The 24,044-nt window shown below is 35.7% G+C and overlaps 1 protein-coding gene and 1 pseudogene across 1 annotated transcript in view; one reads left to right on the top strand and one right to left on the bottom strand.

Annotated features, from left to right (window-relative positions):
• Window positions 1–24,044, bottom strand: part of LOC141290580 (membrane-associated guanylate kinase, WW and PDZ domain-containing protein 3-like) — a 169,092-nt gene that overhangs the window by 122,693 nt on the left and 22,355 nt on the right. The window lies entirely within an intron of this gene.
• LOC141291404 (general transcription factor II-I repeat domain-containing protein 2B-like) lies at window positions 9,404–10,510 on the top strand (annotated as a pseudogene).

The following is a 24,044-nucleotide window of genomic DNA, read 5'->3' on the forward strand; positions in this document are numbered from 1 at the left end:
AACATTGAATTAAAAATAAAAGGTAATTGGAGCTAGTCACAATTCGGACTTTTTTTTCTCTGAATTGAGATATAAATGCGTAATTGTGAGTTATAAAATCAGAATTGTGAAATATAAACTGAATGATATATCTTACAATTCTGATGATGAACTTCATGATATAAACTCGCATGTTTATGTCTCACAATTTTGGAAAAAAATAGCCGCAATAATAATCCGCAATTGTGCGATTACGTCACAATTCTGAGAAAAAATCAGAATAACAAGATGTAAACTCGTAATTGTGAGAAAAAGGTGAGACACAAACATGCTATTGCAAGAAAAAAGTCAGAATACGAGATACAAACTCGCATTTGTAAGAAAAAGTCAGAATTGCGAGTTAATGTGAAGTTCAGACTTTATAATTTGCATTACAAGTTTATACCTTTATAGTTCTGAGAAAAAAAGTCAGAATTGCAAGGAAAAAAGGTCAGAATTACAAGATATAAACTCACATTTGTGAGAAAAAAGTCTGAATTGTTTATTTCTCACAATTTATCAGACTTTATAACTAGAAATTACGTTTATGTCTCACAATTCTAAGAAAAAGTAAATTGAAAGATAACAAAAAATAAAAATCACAATAACCTTTTTTTTTTTTTTTTCAATTCAGTGGCAGAAACAGGCTTCCATAGCTGTGAGTGCATAGAGTGTTTGGCACTTGTTAATAATAATAAAATAAAAAATAAGCAAGTTCAAAATAAGAAAGTCAAAAAGACACTCAATTTTTATTAAGACTGTTTTCTCATATTATGGCTTTAATCTTATATTGCAGTGACTGCATTATATTCTTGTAATATAGGCTTAACCATCAAAATATTACTATTTAATCTCTTAATGTTATTTTAATACTGAAACTTGAATTCTCGTAAAAGATGAATATTGCAATTATTTTCAAAGCTTTATGACTTGGCAAGGCAAGTTTATTTATATAGCACATTTCATACACCATGGTAACTCGAAGTGCTGTACATAAATGGAATTAAAATAATCATTTAAATAAATCACAACAATAAAAACAAGGATTTTTTTTTTTAAATAATGTAATTATTTGCTGTAACATGCCAATAAAAGTAACAAATAATATAGAAAATTAATAAAAACAAGCAATTTAATCAATTTACCACATTTTAATCAATCTACAAAGGACACCACACAAAATCTAGGTCATCAACCACTCATTGTTAATCCTTCAAACTAATAACCAACCAAAAACTATTATACATCCCCCTATGACCCTCCTTAATTCACACTCAATCACCTGAACTCCATGTTCCCCTCTTCAAAAAGCAACAGACTTACTAGTACACCCATTATGGGTCATGCTGCCATAAGCCTGCTGCCAATTAGCCCAAGACTCCAAAGCTCCTTAGCTAAACAGATCAGGGCATATGCTATGTTTCAAGGGGGGCGACCACATGTGTAAGGGCTTTAGCTGCTCTGAACCCTCATAAACGGACAGAAGACCCAGTTAAAGTGCGTCGAAATAGTGTAATGCACCTCATATTATGTACAAGTCATTAGGACCCATTTCAATCCATTTATTACCAGTAAGTAAATATCAGAGGCTGGGGCAGACACAAAGGCTTATTTTTGTTTCAAAATGATCTAATTATCAGACATTTGCCCTGTCCAATAAGTGATAACCTGAAAAGACTTTCCAGAGCTGTTCATTTTTGTTTCTTTTTCAGTGATTTTTGTATTTCACTCCTTCACCGCATATAAACGGCCCAGTATAGGTTGTCTATCTACCTAAGAGAGACGGCCCTCATCCAAGATCAATAGACCCAATGATGGAAATGTCAGGATGAAGATCTAAGACCCACTGACCAGCCATCAAAGGCGAGAACGGCGTATCCGCTCCTCTGCGGAGCTGGCATCAATACTGTTCACTCAGCAGGTGCCTATGGATGGCGTACGGGGAGATAATAAACAGAGACACCAGCAATCCAATATCTCCTATGGGCTGGAGGGCAAGACCTGAGCAGTCATGAGTGACTCGTCTGCCTGCCTGCCAGCCTCTGTCCTGCTGTTCCCTCTGCAAGTGAGCAGCAGGATTGACTGCAGTGCTGGCTGGCGTCGTCTCCTTTGAGATAGGGATAATGTTAAACCGAGCCCGACTGTGCCAACTGTAAAACACTTGTGTTCCCGCTGCGAGCGAGCGTTCAAACATCCGCCAAAGCCATTGACGCCTTCAAGCCATGCTGTTGCTGTGGCAACCCGGCACCTGTTGCCCGCTCTCCCCTCAACCTCTTCATCTTATTGCCGGTCCCTGTCCATACCTCAAAGGATCTTGGCAGGAGAACCCTTCAATCCCTCAGAGCCTCCCGACTACCACCTTTAAAGCAAACTCTCGTTACTCCATATTCATCGGGTTCAAAATAATTAGCGACTGCCATTAAAAAGGCTCTTGTCCATGTCTTTGTTCTGCCAATGTACCTGAACGTCTCGTACTTATATCAAACGTATTGTACTCTTTTATTAGAGTCTGCAAAGAAAGACCAATCTCAACCTGCTCTTAAAGGAGAAGTTCACTTACAGAATAAAAATTTACAGATTATTTACTCACCCCCTTGTCATTCAAGATGTTCTTGTGTTTCTTTTAGTCATAAAGAAAAACATTTCAGGATTTCTCTCCATATAATGGATTTCTATGGCCCGCGAGTTTGAACCTCCAAAATGCAGTTTAAATGCAGCTTCAAAGGGCTCTAAACAATCCCAGCCGAGAAAGGGTGTTATCTAGCAAAACAATTGAATATTTTTTTATTTATTATTTATATATATATATATATATATACACTTTTTAACCTCAAATGCTCATCTTGTGTAGCTCTGCATGTACTCTGTATTCAGGTTCAAGACAGTTAGGGTAGGTGTATATATATGTGACGCTGGACCACAAAACCAGTCATAAGGTTAAATTTTACAAAACTGAGATATATACAGCATATGAAAGCTCAATAAATAAGCTTTCTATTGATGTATAGTTTGTTAGGATAGGACAATATTTGGCCGAGATACATCTATTTGAAAATCTGGAATATAAGGGTGCAAAAAAATCAAAAGACTGAGAAAATCACCTTTAAAGTTGTCCAAATTTAGTTCTTAACAATGCATATTACTAATCAAAAATTACATTTTGATAGGTTTACAGTAGGAATTTTACAAAAAATCTTCATGGAACATGATCTTTACTTAATTTCCTAATGATTTTTGGCATAAAAGAAAAATCAATAATTTTGACCCATGCAATGTATTTTTGGCTATTGCTACAAATATACCCCAGCGACTTAAGACTGGTTTTGTGGTCCAGGTTCACATATATGTATTGTATATGTATATATATGTATGTATTTTTTTTCCTTTTTCTTTTTTTTTTTTTAGAAAATAACTGATCATTTCACTAGATAGACATTTCTTCCTCAAATGGGATCATTTAGAGAAATGTATATCATGCAATCAATTCTGAGAAAGAAAGTTTATATCACACAATTGTGAGAAAAAAGTGAGAACTGTGAGTCTCTATCATGTGTCTGTGAGAGAAAAAAAAAAGTAAGAATTGTGAGTTTATATCACAACTGTGAGAAAAAAGTTGAAATTGTAAGTTTATATCACGCAATTGTGAGAAAAAAGTGAGAATTGAGAGTTTATATCACAATTGTGAGAAAAAAGTTGATATTGTAAGTTTATATCACGCAATTCTAAGAAACAAAAAGAGTTGTTAGTTTATATCACAATTGCGAGATTATATCTCAGAATTTGGAGAAAAAAGTCAGAATAGCGAGTTTGTATCATGCAATTCTGAGAAAAAAAGTATTGTGAAGAATTGTGAGTTTATATCACGCAATTGTTTTTAATTAAATTGACCAAATTTTATAAATCGACATCACATAAAATCTAGGTCATCTACCACTCATTGTTAATCCTTCAAATGTGATAACCGACTAAAAACTACCCCCAAAATTGGGAACATTTTGAAGCTGCATTTAAACTGCATTTTGGAAGTTCAAACTCACAGGCACCATTGAAGTCCACTATATGGAGAGAAATCCTAAAATGTTTTCCTCAAAAAAATTTTTTTATTTAGACTGCAGAAAGAAAGAACATCTTGGATAACAAGGGGGTGAGTAAATTATCTGTAAATTTTTGTTCTGGAAGTGAACTTCTCTTTTAAGTCGTCACAGCTGCTTCTGGTCTGCTTCATCTTTAAAGCAACAGTTCCCCCCAAAATTAAAAATCTGTCATTGGTTTAATCACCCTTCCACTGTTCCAACCCTACAAGACCTTTGCTCATCTATGATAAAATAGTCTATCAAAAATATCCTAATTTCGATGTCCTGAGTACCTTTCTGGGCCTTGAACATGGCCTTGAGCTCTCGGATTTAATCAAAAATATCTTAATTTGGGTTGAACAAAGGCGAACGAAGGTCGTATGAGTTTGAAACGACATGAGAGTGAGTCATTAATGACAGAATTTTGATTTTTGGGTAAACTATCCCTTCAAGACAAACAGAGAGATTCTCAGAGTCTCAAGTCAAGTGAAGAGTCTTGAAGTGTCATGAACTTGTACAGTTCGTCTACAGCTACTGAACTGTTGGTTAATACTTCAATACTGCTTTTCACCAAAACAGCAAATCTAAGGAATAATTTATCGATTTGCTTTCTTCCCTTGACAGTTTGTGACTAGACCTGCAGCTTGGAACGAAGCCAATTAAAAGCGCGATCGATATCTCAGCCATTGATTACAATTCATGCGGCTGCCCCTTTGACAGGGCTGCGTCTCTGCTTGTGTAGGTATGCTATATATAAACAGGGGCCGTATGGAGGTCAGATGCTCTCTGAGCTGGACTGAAATACACATGAGCAGATTCTAATCCTCACATAGGGTTGAATACCCGATGTGACTGTGAGAAAAAGCAAGATTGGATTTCTGAAGATGGCTCTTTAAATGAATGCAGAACTACAGGCCTACCTGGAAGAGGGTGGAGGGAAAACATCACATGTATTAGCGTGTTCTTTACAGGCTTACACAAAGCCATTCTTCAAAATCAATACTAGGCTTGTACCTTTCCCTCCAAACACAATGTTTATAAATAAAGGTCCCTCTGTGAGCCCATAATGAATACCGTCATAAATGAAGTTGTTGAAACAGTGATATCGATCCCTAATGGGCACCATCTCCAGAGGACAATTTGTTACTCTTTCATATGTACCTCATTTTGGCTAAATAAAACAGGTTGCCGTTTTGGCCATTAGAAAAATTACAGGATGGTACGGATCAGCGGTCCAGCGTAATATACTAGAGTGCTCCTGTAAATCTATTTACATATGATTTTCTAAATCAGAGTGCTAATGGCTTAAGGTATTCTTTTCCAAATAAAGATGCTGGTCGTTCCAGGTGACTGGTCGCCACGTGATGCAAAGCCATATGAAATCCAGTAGTGCACTGGTCTAGGTTTTTATCTCCCAGAATTCTCTCACTTAAAATAACTTTGAATACTTTTCAGTACCTCGTTAGATAATCAAACAAAATTGGTATGTTGTGTGACCTACATAAATAAGGCCTGAAACATACTTTACAGGGTTTCTGCAGGATTTTCAAATCTTATTTAATGCCTTTTAATGCCCTTTTTAATGCCATTTCTAACATTTTTAATGCCATACGCAACCAATAACTTAACACGGCTGTGTATGAATGTGTGAATATTATAATGCATTTTTTTCATGCGGTCTTACAATGAGGCAACAATGAACATACATTACTCTGCTGAACATAATTAGAAATGGATCAGGAGACAGCTTAAAATGTCAGCGTTTATTTGCAGAGTTCAAAATTTCAAATATCAATTCTGAACAGAAAATTTTCAGAAACTTTGAACTCTTAACTCTTAAAACTGGCCGCTCTTAAAAAGTCTGTGTCACACAATTTTGGACCGGCCAGAAGCAATTACCAAACTGCTTCCGTGTTTATCATACTTCGCGACAGTGAATCAAAGTTATTAACTATACAGGCTACATTCAAGATAAATTGGTAATATTTGTTTCTTCAACACTATCTAAAGTTTTAATGCCTGTATAAAACAATTTAATGCTTTTTAATGCCATTTAAGGCCTTAATTTTCGCAAAATCAATTTAATGACTTTTAATGCTTTTTAATGCCCCGCGGAAACCCTGCTTTAAGCAAATATGCAGATGTAAACTAGATAGCACACGTAAAGCTGAGGTCAAAAGTTTACATACACCTTGCAGAATCTGCAAAATTATTTTGCCAAATTAAAAGGAATCATAAAAAAATGCATGAATAAGATATTTCACATAAAAGATGTTTAAATATAGTCCATATAGTAGTAATAGTTGAATTTCATGAAAATGACCCTGTTCAAAAGGGTTCTTAACACTGTATTTTTACCTGAATGATCCACAGCTGTGTTTTTTTTTTTTTTTTTAGTAATAGTTGTTCATGCGTCCTGTGAACTGCCTGCTGTTTTTCAGAAAAATCCTTCAGGTCCCACAAATTCTTTGGTTTTTCATTTTTGTGCATTTGAACCCTTTCCAACAATGACTGTATGATTTTGAGAGCCATCTTTTCACACTGAGGACAACTGAGGGACTCATTTGCAACTATTACAGAAGTTTCAAACTAGGGCTGCACGATTTGGAGAAAAAATCTAATTGCGATTTTTCTGATCAAAATTGCGATTTGCGATTTAAAATGCGATTTACTACTATTTCATAAAAGAGCTACAGGTTTGATATGGTGGTTTTAACAGAACCAAAGAAAAACCAAGCATAATCACAAAGTATGCTACACTGTTCTACTGTTTATTTAAAACCTCTTAAACATTGTTGCCTTTTTTAAAATAAAGTTGTCAGTTATCATGACAAATTAAGAAAATAACTACAGTATCTTAAATAAAATTAAATTAACAATTAAAATTATATAATAAAATATTATTAAAATCTTAAACTTTTAGGAATCCAAACACACTGTAAACAATTTTACATCAGTAAAACACTGATGATAACCTACATTAAGAGACACTTTGTTGGGAAGATGAGCCGCTGCTCCCGCTCATCTTTTCCAAATGGCGTTAACGTTATTTGCTCAGTACATGCAGTAGAGACCTGCACTCCTACGGGAGTAGGCCTATATAGCGGGACCCGACGCAACCGACTGCGGCGCGGGACAAAACTTGGTGGACGAGTGCGGCTGTTCGGGACGCGGGAAAATAAAATGATTCGCGGGATCCCCGCAAAATAGAAATATCTAAAAAGCAAAATATTGTTATTCATCTATTGCACAAAAGCAGCAAGAACAACTAGTATACAACTTACAGCTATTATCAGTAAGCACAAGGATAGGCAGTCAGGTGTTTAAATTAGAATCCACTCACTGCTCAAACATTCTTGCACAGTGCTGAATATTGCGTGCTCGCGAATTAAAACACACGAAGTGTAGACATTGTGAAAGATTCATCGTTTGTGTTAGAGCTTTATGAGATCGCAAATGAACTGAGATGTCAACTTTAGCTTTGTCTGCTTGCATTCTGCTCTGGATACACACAGTAGCTCATGCTTGCTCTTAATTCTGTTAAGAATAACAGTGGTTTGTGAATGTTGATGCTTAGCCTATATAACAAATATTTTATCGGGGACGTTTATGCTGGGTAAATTCAATTGATGTACTGAAAAAAAAAACTATATAGGTTACTTTTATGCGGGCAGGAGCGGGACAAAACATGAATGTCGAGGTAGGAACGGACCGAGATAAACATATTTCTGCGGAGGCGGGACTGAAAAATACGTCCCGTGCATGTCTCTACATGCAGTGTTAAAATGCCCCCTATTGGTTAAACTCTGCATCAAACGTAATATAAGCATGAAGACGTAATATGCACTTGAAGTGACCTGTCAAAAACGACTTATATGCTTGTTACCACATTTGATAATAAATCGAAATAATCGCAGCTCTTGCGATTTGAAAATCGCACCCTTTCAAATCGCGATTTCGGTTTAAAAACGATTAATCGTGCAGCCCTATTTCAAACGCTCACTGATGCTCAAGAAGTAAAAAATTATGAATTAAAGCAGACCTGGGCATGTTACGGCCCCCGGGCCATATCCAGCCCTCTAGATATCCTTGACCGGCCCACGTGAAGTAATTGGTTAATTAAAATTCAAACGAAACTGTGCCGTGTGATGACCAGGTCTGATAAAGAGAGTCAACGGAAATCTTATTTTGCTATTTAACCGCAACAAATAACCTATAAACACGCAACCGTGCTGCTTTTATTTTGAAAGCAATTGTATTTTTTATTTACGTTACATTGCGTCTGTGCGTGTGACCGTATACGCACTCTCACACAAATGTGTTCATGATCATAGGACAGTTTATAGCGCTCAAATATGTCAGCTAGCATTAAAAAAAGAAAGATTGATGCAGAATGTAGAGTTTTTAACAAGACATGGACTTCTAAGTATTTATTTACAGGTAACACTTTACAATAAGGTTCATTAGTTAAACATTAGTTAATGTATTAACTAACATGAACTAACCATGAGCAATACATTTGTTACTGTATTTACTAATCTTTATTAACATTAGTTAACGGAAATACAGTTGTTCATTGTTTGTTCATGTTAGTTCACACTGCATTAACTAATGTTAACAAAATTGTAACAATGTATTAGTAAATGTTGAAATTAACATCAACAAAGATTAATAAATGCTGTATAAGTGCAGTTCATTATTAGTTCATGTTAACTGAGTCAAAGGTAAAGCTGTGTGTTTAGTTTGTGGAGAACAAATAGCTGTGTTTAAGGATTACTATTTGAATCGCCATTACCAGACCAAACACGCAGAGAAATACAAGAATTTGATGGATGCAGAGCGGGCACGGACTTCTGAAGCTTTGCTCACTAAACTGCAAAAGCAGCAAGGACTTTTTACAAAGATACATACATTGAGGGATGCAGCAATCAAGACCAGCTTTGTGATATCCCACAAAATTGCAAAAAACAGTAAGCCATTTTCTGATGGGGAGTTTATTAAAGAATGTTTGGTGGACTCTGCAGCGCTAATATGCCCAGACAGAAAAGAAGCATTTTTGAATGTGCCGCTCTCCAGGCGAACCGTAACGAGACGAGTCGAGATCTGGAGTTTCAGCTGCGAAACAAATCAGAAAAATTCAACTTTTTCTCCTTGGCACTGGACGAGAGCTGTGATGTTCGCGACACAGCCCAGCTGCTAATATTTCTATGTGGAATAACGAAAGACTTTGAGATGACGGAAGAGCTTGCAGCTTTGCGGTCTGAAAAGGGACCACCATAGGCAGCGATTTGTTCACAGAGGTAAATTCATGCATGGACAAACTGGGACTAAAATGGGACAAACTTACAGGTGTTACAACAGATGGCTGTCCAAATCTGACTGGAAAAAATGTTGGACTTTTGAAACGGATGCAGGATAAAGTGACTGAAATAAACCCGGAATAGAAATTGATACTTTTGCATTGCATTATACACCAGGAGGTGTTGTGCAAGTCAGTGCTAAAAATCAATCATGTTACTGATGTTGTGACTAAAATGGTTAACTTCATCAGAGCAAGAGCACTGAATCACAGACAGTTTGTTGCACTTTTGGAGTATGAAAGTGAACATAGTGACATAGGCTACCACACAACTGTCAGATGGCTCAGTTTGGGCAAGGTGCTTAAAAGAGTATGGGACTTGAGAGCAGAAATTCAGGAGTTTTGTGAGAAGAAATGCAAGGACATCCCAGAGTTCTCAGATGCACGCTGGATGGCAGATCTGGCTTTTGCTGTTGATGTGACTGCACTTATGAATGAACTGAATACCAAACTGCAAGGCAAAGGCCTCTTTGTACATGAAATGTACAGCTTAGTGACAGCTTTCATGAGAAAGTTGAAGTTTCTTTCAAGCCAATTGAAGGGCAACATTATTACCCACATGCCTACACTGAAAGAAGTCACCCCATCAGCTGATCACCTCCACAGGTACTCGTCCATGTTAGAGGCACTGCATGGGGAGTTTGCAAGGCGATTTGAAGACTTCAAAACAATTGAGAGTGAAATGCACATGATTTCTTCTCCCTTCACTTGCTGTGTGGACAATGCACCCATTGATGTTCAGCTTGAACTCATTGACCTGCAGTCTGATAAACTACTGGAAGAGCACTTTAAGTCAGTATCACTCCTACATTTTTATTCCTCTCTCAAAGATGAAAACTTTCCACACATTAGGAGACATGCTCAGAAGATGTTGGTTCTCTTTGGATCTACTTACATGTGCGAACAAACATTCTCTGTTATGAAGTTTAACAAATCCAGATACAGATCCTCTCTCAGTGATGATCACTTGGGTGCTGTCCTTCGTATATCCACTTCAGACATTCAACCTGACTTCAGTGCACTTGTTCAAGCCCAACACAGGCTAGATTTCTCTCACTGAACAAGAAAAATGAACTCAAACATTCAAACAAATGTTTTATATATATATATATATATATATATGTTATTGCATAAGTTGACAGTTTTTGAAACTTCTAAAAATGTGCACATGAGCCCAACAATTTCTCTTCCTAAAAAAAAAAAAAAATTTAACTCAGGTAAAACAATCAAACACTGGGGCACTTATTGCTTTTTGTTATTGTGATGCTGGTCTTTAAAACACATGTACTTGCATTTTTGTATAAAGTTAATAGTTTTTGAAACTTAAATTTGCATTTCCAGACTTAAGTGCACTTGTTCAAGATTTTTCTTACTGAGCAAAACAATCAAACAAACAACACTGGGGCATTTATTGCTTTTTTATAAGAAGCTGATGTTGTGAATATATATACTTGCATCTTTGTTTAAAGTTGCTAGTGTTTTACACTTCAAAATGCACATTTCCAAACTGTTTTATGAATGTTTATTAAATTGGGATACATTTGTGTGCTCCACATTTTCAGTCTCATTGTATTGTTTCATTTATTCTTTTTTATGAAGATGTGTGTGTGTGTGTGTGTGTGTGTGTGTGTATATATATATATTTCTTGCCCTTCAGAGGCTACAGAATGTTTTCCAGAAGGCAAAATGATATATAAAGTTATTAAACAATAGCATATTATGCAACCATTACAGTATGAAAATATAAATAGCTATGCTAACTATAATTATTTTGTCTTCTGGGAAACAAGTATCTTCTGTAGCTTCTGAAGGGCAGTACTAAATTTACACATTTTTTTTTTTTTTTTCAAAGTATACATCCCTGGCTCTTAATGCATTGTGTTTCCTTCTGAAGCATCAGTGAGCATTTGAACCTTCTGCAATATGAGTCCCTCAGTTGTCCTCAACTGTTTGAAAGGGTTTTAAATACACAAAAATGTTGATAAACCAAAGAATTTGTAGGATCTGAAGGATTTTTCTGAAGAACGGCGGGCAGTTTAAATGTTCAGGACAAACAAGGGACTTATGAACAACTATCACTAAACAAAAAAAACAAACAAAAGGCTGTGGATCATTCAGGTAACAACACAGTATTAAGAATCAAGTTTATGTAAACTTTAGAACAGGGTCATTTTTATAAATTCAACTATTATTTTCTGTTGTGGACTACATGTAAACATCTTTTATGTGAGATCTTATTCAGGTCAGTATTAAAAAAAATAAACATGCATTTTGTATGATCTTTCTTATGATAAAATAATTAACCTTTTGCAGGTTCTGCAAGGTGTATGTAAACTTTTGACCTCAACTATACCATTTGTTTAAGATCACTTCATCTGGAAAGCATCTGCTGTGTACAAACTAGGGATGCACCGATCCGGATCGGTGCATCCCTAGTACAAACATCTGATAAACTTCTTTAAGTTTTACATTCTAAATCATAACCATCCTAAAGATATTTTTGAAATTTGACATCCGTCTATTTGACATCCGTTAGGAAACGTCTTAGAGACGTATTGCAGATGAGCAAGCACTCAAAAATAAAAAACACACAAAAAAACAAGCTGCAACAGGTGACCAAAATAATACTAGAGAAGCATTGTGTATAAAATAAGACATTTACAGTACAGTAATAACAGATATAGTACCACGTCACATATCGACTATTAACTGTCTAACACATTTTTGAACAGAATTTCATTTTACAAATACCATAGGATACCAACAATATTAGGGATGCACCGGTTGACCGGCCATAAATCGAAACCGGCCGGTTTTTGCATCTAACGCGCGATCGGCAACCGGCCGGTTTTCGTTTTTATCCCGGCCGGTTTTTTTCCGGAAGTGTGTACGCGGGCCGCGGCATTCTATTCATTCAGAAACATGTCACTTGTGTGGCGGTTTTTCGAAATCTGTGAGCAGGACGTGAAGATTGCAATCTGCAATGTCTGCAAAGGACAGCCGCTTTTCTGTGCTCGCTGAAGTTGCGCAAGCGTACCTGTCCTCGCCCTGCACAAGCGCAGACAGCGAACGTTTGTTCAGCTCAGCTTCTCACGTGACAGATGAAAAAAGAAACAGACTCACTTGTGACAAAGCTGAGATGCTTATTTTTGTAAAAAGCATTACTTTACTTTTGAAAAGCCAAAAATAAAAGTCTGTTCTGTTAAGAATGATTATTATTATTTTACATTAAAATGCCTGTTGGCTTGCTGTTTTACTTTACTAAAAGCATGTTTTACTTATTAAACTGTATTTACTTTCATATTTTTTTATTTATTATTTAATTTCAGATGTCAGATGCTATTGATTCAATAACCAAAGCCAGATTGGCCTGTTAAATACTAAATAAACATGTTGTTTATGTTGTTTACTTGCATAACTTCTTGTTTTTGAAAAAATCGGAAATCGGTATCGGAATCGGCCAGCTTGCTTGTAAAAAATCGGTATCGGAATCGGCCATGAAAAATCATGATCGGTGCATCCCTAAACAATATATTAAATATCCTCATTGGAATACATAATTGACAAATGTTTAAAGCAGGACTGCAATGTTAGCCCATGTAGCCTTCAATGTTCTGGGTCAGACAACATTTATTAGAGGTGAAGTCCACTGTTTGTGTAGTCGGTAGAGACTGTAGTTTGTGAGGTGAAACAAACCAAGATGAAGCAGAACGACAGGACCCATGGTGCTTTTGACTAATTGCAGTGGCATTCCCAGTTCAGTGCCCCCGATTTTCTGTTTGCTGAGGAAAATGACACAAACACACACAAAGCAACTATTGTTCAAAAGAATGCGCTAGGTTTTTGTACTGTCTGAATTATCAAGATCCATTGATCAGCCTGACCAACAGAAATGTTCAAAACCAGGCTCATCAGGCCAACCAGCGGCATGTGACAGCAACAAGCCCAATCTATAAGAGACCCTTCTTACATTTATCCAAACTGCACAATGATTGTCTGAGTGTCCCTTTACCTGTATCCAAACCCTCGATCAAAACTATATGGCACAAATACAACATCAAATGCTGTGTTGCACTCAACAGGATGCCTCTCTTTCTGTCAGAGTACTCTAGCAACAGCAGCAGGCAACCAGCGTGCTATAATTACCATAGGGATTGTCCTTCAACACAAGTGCACCACCTGCGAGTCAAGAGTCAAAACTTTATTGCAGTATTGACCAAGCACAGGCCACCTTACTGCAGCAAAGCATAAACACAGGACCAAAGCCAGGGATCGATAAAGCCGCTGGGAGCAATGTGTCACCTTGATATGCATCCATACACACATCCGAGTCTTGCACAAATGACACCATTAAGCCCCCCCCAGAGCAGCCCACCTACAAATTCAGACAGTAGCCGTACGCTTCGCTCTGTTTGCCAATTTAGCACTTCCGAATAAACTGCGCCTTTGCTATTGGAAACTCCTAGCAGCATAATAGGATCTGGCCTTATCTGTAAACACATGCCCAATTGAAGGACAGCCTGGAAGAATGAGATTTAGGTATGGCCTGCCCAGGCAAACAAGCGTGTCCAATGCTGAGGAAATGGTCTCCCGAAGAGCTCTCTGAAGGCTGCCAACAGGCCACGGGGAGCTCAGAGTGAGGCATGCATGGAGAACCGTGTTTAAACATGGACTGGATTAGCATGGCCTGTGAATAATGGGTAGCGGTGCACTGATCGTTCGGTCACTGATCTTAACTGGATCGATAGTCACCTTGATCCTGCAATCACCTATCTGCCGAACTCGCTTAAATTCAGTGCTGATCGATGATTGTGATTGGTGTTAGTCGATCTTAAAAAGATTAGTTCAATCCTGAATTAAATTTCCAGATAATTTACTCACACCCATGTTATCCAAGATGTTCATGTCTTATTTTCTTTAGTGGAAATGAAATAAAGTTTTTTTATTAAAAAAAAAACACATCCAAGGATTTTCTTTACATATCACTGGAGATTAACAGGCTGAAAGTCCAAATGGCAGTTTCAATGCAGCTTCAAAGGGCTCTACACAATCCCAGCCGAGGAATAAGGGTCCTATCTAGCAAAATGATCGGTCATTTCTAAAAATCATAAAAATGTATATGAAATAAAAATGTATATAAAAATGTATACACGGGACGCCCGGAGCGCAATGGCGCTGTATGTCGGCGCGCTGCCCACAAGGCTCCAACATAAAAAAAAATGTATATACTTTTTAGCCACAAATGCTCATCTTGCACTAGCTTGACTTCACATATTGCATAATTACATTGGAAAGGTCACGTGTGGTTTGTTCTTTGTCTTTGTACTTCAGTTCAAACAGGTAGGGTAGGGCGAAAAACTGTGTCATTCATTTTCTTCACCAACTTCAAAATTGTCTGACTTTTGTTTTGACTTTTTTTGTTAATCGGCATTTGACTTTCTTTGCACATTCACCTTGTAAAAACTGGGTTGGTACTTCCGCCTATGTCATGCGTGACCTTTCTAATGTGAATACGTAATGTGTGAAGTCGAGCTAGCAAGACAAGCATTTGTGGTTAAAAAGTACATAACTTTTTATTTTTTGGAAAATGACAGATAGTTTCACTGGATAAGGCTATTATTCATTGGCTGGGAATGTGCAGAGCCCTTTGAAGCTGCATTGAAATTCCCACTGAAGTCCACTATATGGAAAAACAAATCCTGAAATGTTTTCTTCAAAAACCTTTATTTCTTTTCGACTGAAGAAAGAAAGACATGAACATCTTGGATGACATAGGGGTGAAAAATGATCAGGAAATTTATATTCTGGAAGTGAACTAATCCTTTAATGTCCTTGGTTTGAAAGGCCTTCCATGTTAAAATATTGATATCGGCCTCACATTTCCTGATTGGTACACCACTAAGACCACCTTCACGCTGCAATCCGTAATGCTCAATTCTGATTTGACTATTCACATGTTTTTTTTAAAATGAGGCTAATGCGAGTTTTGAATGTAAACTGGTTACAAATACTGGAATGACTCCCATCAGTGCAGAATTGTGACAAAAGTCCATTTAGATTAACGTAAAAGTTGCATAAATTTCCATGCAAATCATCAGACCTCTTATCTGACATAGGGACCACACATGGAAATGTCCCAAATCAAAATCGAAAAGGATCAGAAGAAAAAAAAAGGTTTGGATTTAGGCCCAATCTGAAAGCAGCCTAGTAATGGGAGTATCCACAAGGCCAACATAAGAGTCAAAAATTCCCTGGCAGGAATCTAAACAAGCCTTATTAATGTGGACTATCCAGAAATACACACAAGCGCATTCCTACCCTTCCTTAATACCACAGTCTGCCGAACACCTGTTGCAGTTTACAAGAGGACATTCAAAGGCTTTGTGCCGCAGTCCTTCATGTTCCTTTTGATTTCCACTCAATCATCTCAGGCTAACACAAGCATGATTAAATTCAACTCCATTTAGAGATGCACAGTATATCAGCGCCACATCGGATAGCAGATTTTTAAAATGTTATCGTTTGTCGGTCCCTACCAGATTAATATAGTGAACAATTCTACAATTAAAGAGATAGTTTACCCAAAAATGAAAATTCTGTCATTAATTACTTACCCTCATGTTGTTCCAAACCTGTAAGACCTTTGTTTATCTTTGGAATAAATTAAGATATTTTAAAATACCTTTTTGGGCCTTGAATGTAGTAATTGCACTGCTGTCTATGGCAGGTCAGAAACCTTCAGATTTCATCAAAAATATTTTAATTTGTGTTCTGAAGATGAATGAAGGTCCTACAGGTTTAGGACAACATGAGGGTGAGTAATTAATGACAAATTAATTTCATTTCTGGGTGAACTAGCCCTTTAATTTGCATCTGCCATTATTAATCAACACATTCTAACACAAGAGCGACTTCGTAACAGCAGAGACGTAAAACATATGAAAACTATTTTGTTCAGCCATTGGTTAATAAGTATTTTTAAATGTATTAATATAAAACACAAAAGCCATATTGTACCACCAACAAACAAGTTTACACTGGACATCACGACCTTGGGAGATGACAAAAGCCTTCAACGGTAAAACATTTACTGTGATAAATCAGTGTTCCTGTTCTCATCTCATCTATTGAATTTTAGTGTCACTTTGTCAAGCGGTTATATTCAAATCCGATCAAATTTTATTACATCATAGAGGACTATTCATTAATAAAAATTGCAATCTCGTTTTCCTAACAAAAAACCCTGAAAGAACCACACTCTTTCAAACTGTTTTCAAAGAAAAGACCTTGGTTTAAAGAGCATGGCCTATGAAAAACAACTGAATTTTTCTCATTATTCATAGGTGGCAACACAAATCTCATACTCCAACAGCAAGGTCTGATTTTAATCTAAGATTTTAAAAACGCAAGATTTTAAATGACTCACAACACATGTTGTAGTCATTTAAACATTGTCTTTAGAAGTGGTAAATATAGCTAAGGCAGCTGCCAGTGAATGCTTGTCTGTTTGTGTATCCGTACATCCTTGACAAAGAGATAACCCACTTCATCGAGCTCCCTGGGGATGAAAATGACAGCACAATAAACAGTGGGAACCATTCACAAGTCATTTTTCACAAGCCCAAACTCCAACAGCAGGGTAGGTAGTAAAATGAGTCATTGTGCACGAAAAACGATAGGGTTGCTTGACACAGTGAGACACATTAAATATAAATGAAACACCACAGATGGAATAAACGAAGAGAGGGATCCAATTCAAACAGAGAATGCAAGTAATTGTCACAAACGAAGCCCACAAGCTTAATTTACAAAACTAAATGAAAAGTAGTTTAAGTGCAAATGTTTGCACACGGTGACCACTAGTTAATAATTAAAACACCACATATTTTAGAGTAGTGACTAATGAAAGAGACATTGAAGCATTTCTGTGACAAACACCTTGATCTGCGAACACCTTTAAAATATTCATATCCGGAAGTCACGATTGGCCGACTGTTTGAGTTTACAAGTATTTGCAGGCGTCATAGGAAATTCAAGGTCCTCTGTGGGTTTTGTAGTGCTCTGCTCATCTGCTTCTGCCTCCAGTCAGAGTGTTTTCAAAGGCGGGTAACGGCGCCATGCAAGGGGAGATCACAAAGAAAGCTAATTAGCTTTCTCTTCAGAGATTCCACCTGTTAACAAAGCCCAGGATGGTCTGAATGAACATCTACAGAGACTCTGAGATCAGTTACACTACCGATCTGTCAGACTGCTGGTATCAAGGTTCCTGGGTGAGTATGTAGGTTTTGTTACCGTCTGTGAGGTCCATCTCACAAGGTGCTAACGTAAATTGAGACGAGTGTCTGTTTTTACACAGCAAAGCGAGCTGAAATGTAACAGGCAGCATTTGTTGCTTTGTAAACGGTTCCTGAGAAAAGATACCAATTGTTCTGTTTATAAACCAGAATGGAAAACCAGCTCCATGCGTGAATACAATAATTATCTCCCCTTCAATCAGGTGTAAAGGAATGATGGTGCTTTGTTGGAGGCTGTGGAGAGATCTGGAAATACAGGCTTTGTATGGAAACACAATATGTACAGTTACTCCCCGAAACCCATGAACTGGAGCAGCTAGTTTTCAGCTGCAGTCATTTTCCATCAATCAGTCGAAACAGGAAGGACTGTTTTTATGCAGTCAACATGGATACGAACTGAGAATGACCCCCGAAACTGAACCCATTCTTCCTTCCAAGCCAAATGGAGAATCACATTGACGTGACTTCAGCTTTGCAACTCACATAATTCAAAAGCATAACTCATATTTCGGAAGAAAATATGACATTTAGTAAAAAACAGATTTTATCAAGTGGGAATTGAACAAATTTTATGGAAGTCTGTTTCCACTACTGAATAAAATAATGTCACAGAAATGTTATTGTTATTATTTTTCCTCAGAATTGCATTATATTAACTCGCAATTGGGAGTTATAAAGTGAGAATTATGAGATAAACTCCAATTGTTTCTCAGAATTGCAACTTAATTCTCAGAATTGCTTGATATAAACACAATTGCAAGAAATAAAGTCAGAATTACGTGATAAACTCACAATTCTGTGAAAAAAAGTCAGAATTGTAAGTCTATATCTCGCATTTCTGACTAATTCTCAGAATTGCCACTTTCTTTCTCAGAATTGCAACTTTATTTCTCAGAATTGCAACCTTTTTTGCAAATTGCAAATTCTGACTTTTTCTCAGAATTGCCAGATATAAATTCCAAATTTTGACTTTTTCTCAGAACTGCTTAATATAAACTCACAACTACAAGAAATAAATCAGAATTATGAGATATAAACTCACAATTTGGAGAAAAAAAGTCAAAATTCAGTCACAATTCTCAGACTTTATAACATGCAATTGCGAGTTTATCTCTTAATTCTGACTTTATTTCTTGCTATTGTGAGTTTATATCACGCAATTCTGAGAAAAAGTCAGAATTGAGAGTTTATATCTCAGAATTCTGACTTTCTCAGAATTGTGACTATTTCTAAGAATTTCAACTTTATTTCTCAGAATTGCGACTTTATAACTTGCAATTGCGAGTTGCGACTCAGAACTGAGAGTGTATATCTCGCAATTCTGACTTTATAACTTGCAGTTGGGAGTTTATATCACACAATTCTGAGAAAAAAAGTCAGAATTGTGAATTTGTCTCATGCAAATCTAAGAAATAGTCAGAATTCCGAGATATAAACTCGCAATTGTGTGTTATAAAGTCTGAGAATTGTGAGAGAAAAAAAGTCAGAATTATGAGTTTATATCTCACAATTCTGACTTTACAACTTGCAATTGCAAGTTTATATCCCAATTCTGAGAAAAAAGTTAGAATTGTGAGTTCATATCGCAATTCAGAGAAAAAAGTCAGAATTCTGAGATAAAAAGTCAATTACCTTTTTTATTTTTTCACCAGTGGACTGAATTTAATTCAGAATTACAAAAAGTGCCTACTACATACAACAAAACTGTTAAGTTTGCTAAGAGAAAAAAAAATTATTCAACAATTTCTTTCTCTCTTTAATATCAGGATTTTTATTTTTGGGTAAACTATCCTTTTAAGATCTGCTTCCATCCAATCAAGAACCTGCCCTACCAAATATACTTCACAATACTGAAGACCTACCGGCACTTATGGATTGGACTGGATTGGATTGGACATTATCCAATATCCCATGCGGCCCAAGTGATGTCATCAGAAAAGTCATTTCAGGGGAAGAGCAGGTTACTACGTTTTGATGAAATATGAAGCGTGGCATATCATGAATCATTCAGAATAAGACCAGAAAGACGGATTACAAAAGAAAATGGGGTCAATTTTAAGGTTGTATTGACTTTTCACACTATCTCAGGTAAATTAATGCAGCGTTGCGTTCGCACAGACGAGTAATTCGCTCAAACGACAGTCTTATTCGCCCCTATAGCTCAGTCATCCTCCATATTAACAGGCCTCCTCAACCCCCTTCATCCTCCCCAGAAACAATGGCCCAATTTATTCAGCTTCCTGTCTTTCCCACATCACAGGACAATAAACAATGGCGAAATTAAAAAGAGAGAGAGCGAGAGCCACCGAGAGCTAAAAAGAGCACAAAAGAGAGCCAGAGATGGCAGGTCAGAAAAGATAAGTGAGAAAAGAGCAGGAAGGACAGACGAGGAAAAAACAAAAGAGAAAGGACAGAGGAGAGAAGTGAAACCGGCGATCTGGGGCCATTTATGCGCCCTGCCACCCCACATCACAGGCCAGAGGTTGACGAATGAATGGAAGAGCATCCCAATAATAGAACTGACCAGAGCGGTTGGGATGATCACCGTGAAGTGGAGGGGTCGTGCGGGGCAGTTGAAGAAGAAAGGTCAGGGCTTTGACCCTGGCTGGCTGGCTTGCATGCCGAAAAAGGTGGCCAAAAGGTGCAAAGGATAACGCTGTGGCCATAAATGAATTACGCAATTTCAAACAGTTCACACGTTCACTTCCGAGAGCCAAACATGAAGTAACTCAAACTCTAAATCAAGCATGGCACACCAACATTTTATTTCAAATGACTGCAATTTCTGCGTCCAAATAAATTGAAACCGCAGAGAGAAAAAGAATAAATAAATAAATAAATAAAAAAGAGCGCTCCCCGCTTGGTGTGTTTACAACCCGGCGATCACCAGTTTTGAATACAAACCTCTGCTAACAGCAGAGAGTTGAGACAATAAAGCTGGGCATATATTTGCATATCACAGAGCTGGCTGGAACTAGGCGATAAAACACATCCATAAATCTGGATAAACAAACCGAGGGCCTGGCACGCACTGATACAGAGAGGGAGAGCTGCAGGTACTGCGGCTAAAGGTGCTTCTTCAGTCCTTTTCAAGCTAATCTAATCCAGTGTTACCCAGTGCTAAGTGTAATGAGGCAAAGTGGTAAGCAAGCTGGCAGGCCTTCATGATAGTGGTGGCGCTTCATAAATCTAGTAAGAGGAGTTCCCTCGGCGACAGTGATTGCTTTGTTGTTTCGATGTTGTTAGGATAAAACCTCTTGTACAATTAGCCAGACAAGCGGTGTGTCAGAGTCGTGTGCTAAATCAGAAACAAATTTGACTAAAATGCATGCAGAAGAATCGTGGGTATGCAATTACCCGCTGAGACACCGTGCACCTGGCAGTCCTGTTGTACTTGGTGGACTAAGCAAGACTTGGCATGTCGATGCAGTAATACAGTTCTCCTTTAGCATTCGAACATGTGGGTTGGTTGGTTTTAATGCCATGCCAGCTTCCTTGGATATCAAGGTGAGGTGAAATGGTATAAAAGCATTTAAAAAAAAAAAAAAAAACTTATTAGGTTTTCACATTTGCTTTAGGTACAGACTCTTATGATGGATTTAGGATTGACTTTAAAATGTGTTCTAGTGCGTTTTACACTATAAACCAGCACAATATCTTTAGGAGACAACAGACTTTATTATTATTATTATTATTTATTTAATATTAAGAACTTTTGTGTGATTTTGGAACATCCCAGTGATTATTTAAAATACAGATGTGACTTTTACCAAAAGTAGGATTAACTGCATATAGTTTTTAGCATTCAAAAAGATCCAGCTTTTACAACAATGCAACATACGCATTATGAATACTTATTATTTCTTATTATAAATATTTAGCTAAATTATTATTAATTTGTTTAGATTACTAATAATATTATTGATTATATGAATAATTTTTAATGTTACGGATGCTGATTATTATATTAATAATGGTAATCATTATTCAGGTGATTATTATAAATAATAAAAATCCAAATATTACTATTAATTACTATTTAAATTATGATAAATTAATTTTAATTATTAAATTTTATCCTTAATTTAGGTAAATGATTGATATAAATTACTAACAGTATTGATAATTATATTAATAATTTTAATTAATTCAGATGATATTGATGATGATTCTATTATTATTAATATTTATTATAATAATTTAGTTAATTATTGGTAATAATAAAAAACGTTATTATTATTATTATTATTATTTAACATTTAAATAATGAATAATTAAATGCAATTATTAATTAGGATCTTTAATTTAGATAATGATTATTTTAAAATGACCAATAATAGTATTAATAATTATATTAATAATTAAAATTTATTTTGATGATCATGATTATATTATTAATATTATTATTATTATTATTTATAATCATAATTTAGGTAATTATTGTTAATTATAAAAACCCTACTAATATTATTAATAGTAATATAAATAAAAAATTAATCATAATTTTTAATCAGTATCTTTAATTTAGCTAAATGATTAATATAAATGACTAATAATAGTATTAATAATTATATTAATAAGTGTAATTCATTTTGATAAGGAGGATGATTATATTATTAATATTAATAATAATAATTTAGGTAGTTATTATTAATAATAAAAACCCTACTATTATTAATGATAAACATTTAAATAATGAATCATTCATTTTAATTATTAATTGTGATCTTTATTTAGTTATATGATTAAACTAAATTGCCAATAAAAGTATTGATAATTATATTAATAACTGTAATTAATAATTGTAAATAATTATTAATATTTATTTTGATGATGTTGATAATGATGAAGACTATTATTAATATTTATAATAATAATTTAAGTAGTTATTGTAATAATAAAAACCCTACTAATATTATTAATAATAATTTAAATAAAATAAATAAATAAATTCATTAACTTTAATTATTAATTAGGATCTTTAATTTAGCTAAATGATTAATCTAAATTACCAATAATAGTATTTATAATTATATTAAAATTTTTTATTAATTTTGATGATTATATTATTATGATTATTATTATTCATTATAATAATAATTTAGGTGATTATTAATGATAATAATAAAAACCCTATTAATATTAATAATCATTGACATTATGATCAATTAATTTTAAATATGAATATATTATTGTTATTAATAATCATATATTAGTCATTTGAATCAGTTAATAATCAAACTGATTTTTGTTGTTACTGTTAATTATAGTAGGAATAATAATAATAATTATTATAATAATAATAATTATTATTATTGTTATTATTGTTGTTGATATTATTATTATAGTTTATAATGTTATGTGTCAAGCATTTCTGTAACATTCTACTCAAGCATAAATAGCTACTATGTATAAAGCCAAAAATTATACAAACAGATTAAAAATGTATTGTTCGAACAACAATGCAACCATCATCACCAATCATCTTACTAGTGAAAATCATTAAAAATATATTGATTATCAATCATTCTCTAGTCTAGTCTAGTCTAAATAACTAAGCCAAGTTGCACCTTTCCTGAATGAGCGTTTTCTGCTTTTTAGACATTTTGAATTGACAGTTGGAAAGGGCATGACACTTCTATATGATTTAAAGACACCCTATGGAGCTTCTCAAGATGTTTGCCAATTTTTCATTGCTATATTTAAAACCAATCCCATTTCTTGGCTACTTGATCCACTGATGAAGCCTTTAAAAAAAATGTCCAAAATGTTTTATCCTCTGAGCCTTGGGAAAAAGGAAGCTGCAGAGCGAGTCTGGTGCTGTCAGACACAGTTCATCCGGGCCTCAGACAGTCATAAATCGGGCACTGTCAGTTTAGTCTCATGATACAGGCAGAGGAACAGAGGTGGCCAAGGTCTGATCCAGCTGCACCAAAAGTCTCTCCCAGTGAGACACAAGCTGCCATGCATCTGCTACAGGGAAAAAAAGAAGGCAGCTGGAGTCACACAGAGGGCCTTTCACACCGATCAGAACAGAGAAACCAGGCTCATATGGACCTCCATGCCATCACACAGCTTATTTAATATCGTGATTAATTTATAAGAGGATTTGTGTCCACGGGCTGCAAAAAAAGAGACTGGAATGAAGGCAGCGGTTGACTTGACTACTTAGTTTCACTCTAGTTTCACACGGCTGCAGGCCAGGAATGAAGAAATTCCAACAGTACCATCCTCCGGTTTTAAACTAGTTAGTACGCAAGCACTGACCAGCTCCCTTCCAAAAGTGCCAGATGTCCAAAA

This window comes from Garra rufa, chromosome 18, assembly GCF_049309525.1.
Source record: "Garra rufa chromosome 18, GarRuf1.0, whole genome shotgun sequence".
Classification (NCBI taxonomy): Eukaryota; Metazoa; Chordata; class Actinopteri; order Cypriniformes; family Cyprinidae; genus Garra; species Garra rufa.